Here is a 3,270-nt window from a genome sequence, read left to right as displayed (position 1 = left end):
TCTTTTTGTCAGCGTTATTTGTTGAATAATCAAAGGAAACGATGTAGAAAATAATAATAGACAATTATCTCGAGAAATACGTCGACGAACAATAAACGGAATTTACATAATATTGTCAGCGATTTTTACTAATATAGAAACGTATAACAATATTGTGTCTTTTCCTGTAACGGGATAAGTTCACAGACACATCGGTTAAAAGTTAAAAGGAGTCTTGTAAGTCCCGAGCCCATAAAATTATCCGATTTGTATGGTTATTAAGAACTTTTCGAGATTTTATCTTTTTATTCTAGTATTAACCAAAAAAAAATGCAGTTGACAAGACTGTCGCAGCTGTTTTTCATAGCGCTTTTTTCTAATTAACAAACCGATCACTTTGCGATCGCCATACCCTTTTCACATATTTACACAATCATACACTGACTGCATTATAATATACATAAGAAAAAAAGCAAGAGTCGTACGTACGCATACGTACGCACCGAACTCACTTTGTAATCCACTTGATATTTACAAGAAACGTCGCATGGACCGAGACACAATTATTAATAAACGTAATGTACATTTTTCATATACTGATTATTATCATTTCATTTTCCTGTAATATTCCTCTTCCGATACTTATTCAAATACTTATTCAAATACTTCTAGTCTAAAATTATTTAGGTGTAAAACGGTTTTGTGTATTTTGGTTTGTTTTGCTAATTTAGTGGCATTACTCATATTTATCCTATTATAACTACAGTCAATGCAGCCTACACCCAATAAAATGAAAAAAATGTCGCGGTAATGGAAGATTTCACGCATGCCCCTTGCTTTTTATCAAACATGACTTTTTCTATACAAAATACTATTATGACTGATTTCAATAAAAAATACTATTAAATATATTTAATATAAATGTAATTAAAGTGTGTATACTAAATAATAGTACAAGATTTTTCATCTATTTATGCCGAAACCATTGTATGTTAAAACTTTTCGATATATATTCATAAAAATAAAAAATGCGTGTATGTGTGTGTGCGTGTGTGAATTCTCACATCAATGCTTAATATTCCGTTAAAATACTTGAGATAAAGAATATTTGTTTCATAAAAACCTTTTCTCTTTTTGTTTAAATCGAGAACTTTAATCTATAGTTGGTAAAAGAATTTTTTTTACGAGAGCTTCCTTCCCTCTGCATAATGAAAATTTCATATTGTAAAAAGAAAGGATTGTACTATTTTTTGCGTCCATTTTCTCTTAGATCTCGGTAGATACTTTAAAGAGGTTTGTAGGTTTATCTTTTAGGCGTGTAAAGCAATTAAACAAATGACTTATTGCTCCAATAGAAAATATTCTTAGAAAAAAAGCAAAAAAAAAAAAAACACGAAGCAATAAAAAAACACGTTACTTGATGTCAACAACCTTTTTTGTATTGGTATCCTTTCTTTATGGGGCCCCTGTCATAAAGTTAGATGTGTCCCTACGCGCTTCGTTACTAAGGGCGTGTTTACGCCAAGTAAAATCCTCGCCCATGGTTCGTTGTTACCCCATGACCCTTTTTTATCGGACTTCACGGGGGACTTTCCCTCTGCTTTACGATTTTCCTAAATAAGTAAAATGAGCATGGGGTCTATCACATTTTTCCAACACTCTCGCCTGAACTCGAGTCTTGCCAACAGTTGCTTCTTCTGCGCCTGCTCCGCCGAGTTAAAGTATACTTCATTATAAGTATATTAGTTAATAAATAAATCTATATACGCAATTTGGTACGATTCACAATTATTCACCCCGCTCACGAAGATCTCAACTCAAATCACTGATTTCATTCAATTTTATTACAGATCGTGACAACAGTTCCTTGTATCATTTGATTTAATTGCTTAATTTGCTCGTTTTATATCATTTTCAAGCCGTCGTATCAATAAATAATACCAGTAGAATATTCATTTCAGAGTTTATTGCTAGTATAATATATCGGCCATATCAATAAGTCATAATCATAATAAGAGAACTGTGTAAGCATAGTATCACGGAAAAAATATGATTCGATAAAATAGCTTCATAATTTTGCATTGAATCAATTTCGGCTTTTTCGGCAAAATCGTTTCTCGAAAATAATTTTTAAACATTTGTTGCCTACGCCGCGTACTTGAACAGAATGTTGCAACGGACAACTTTAGTTTTGTACTTATCCGTGTGGTTTTTTAAATAAAGATTATATTTATGTTACTCATGATTATTATTTATTATTATTTATTTTCTTGATTGTTTACCATTGAGATTTTCATCTTCAGTATTTTCTAGCTGTGTATCATTGTTTTTGCTGACTTTAAAATGAAGAAGGTTCTGTATTCGACATTTTTTTAATATAGGTTGGCGCATATTCTGAAGTGGTTCAACTGATTTTAATTGAAGTGTGTTTATTTGAAAAAGTATGTTCCCAAGAATTATTCCTCGTATTGTTGATTTGATCGAAGCATAGCTTTGCGAGTAATCGCAAAAAATGAATGTGAAGTCGGCTATTTTTATTTTTTTAATTAATTTATGAGTACGTGACATATATCAATGGATATATAGAATAACTATGAACAATACAATATTCAAGTGATACAGCACCCTCCAGCATTTAACCCGCTTGAGCCCCATTCTCTCTCTTTCCGAAGATGCTTGATGTTTACGCTCTTTCTTTCATGCCGTTATTACAGCTATCTATATTCGTTGCTATATTTAAAGATGAGTAGAGTTGTAGGCTGCATTGTGAGATTGAAAGAAGGTGGACAATAACGTTTCTAGCAGACAATACTGGGACAATATATACCTTGGAGAGAAATGATAGAGGATTTAGAGATAAAAGATTTGGATACCTTCAGTGGGATAAACGTCAAAAAAATTATGGAACAGCTATTCTTCGAAAGAGCTGCAACTTACATTTTTTACTTGAGTATGCTTGAGTAATGATCGGGGAATTTATTCGCGTTAGAGATTGATTTTTGTTATTTATGTATGTTTTTATGCATTATATCATATTACGGATGTATTCAATTCATATATTACTGTTTCAACGCGTATTCATAAATGACAATAAACATTGTGTATATAAATTCAGTACTACAATTACGTTAACTTTTTAGTAAATTAAAAATTACTTGACTTCATTAAAAATAACACAATAAGCACGGTTATTGAGCGTTTCAATAAATGAAAGATTACTGTTTCGTATAGTGTTTATAACTAAGCTGAACAAGGGTGGAACATTAGGCGAGATGATCATTTATTTTCTGA

Source organism: Phymastichus coffea, unplaced genomic scaffold (assembly GCF_024137745.1).
Source record: "Phymastichus coffea isolate CEN01 unplaced genomic scaffold, Cenicafe_Pcof_1.1 PCOF00100, whole genome shotgun sequence".
Taxonomy (NCBI): Eukaryota; Metazoa; Arthropoda; class Insecta; order Hymenoptera; family Eulophidae; genus Phymastichus; species Phymastichus coffea.
This window is presented reverse-complemented; position numbering follows the sequence as displayed.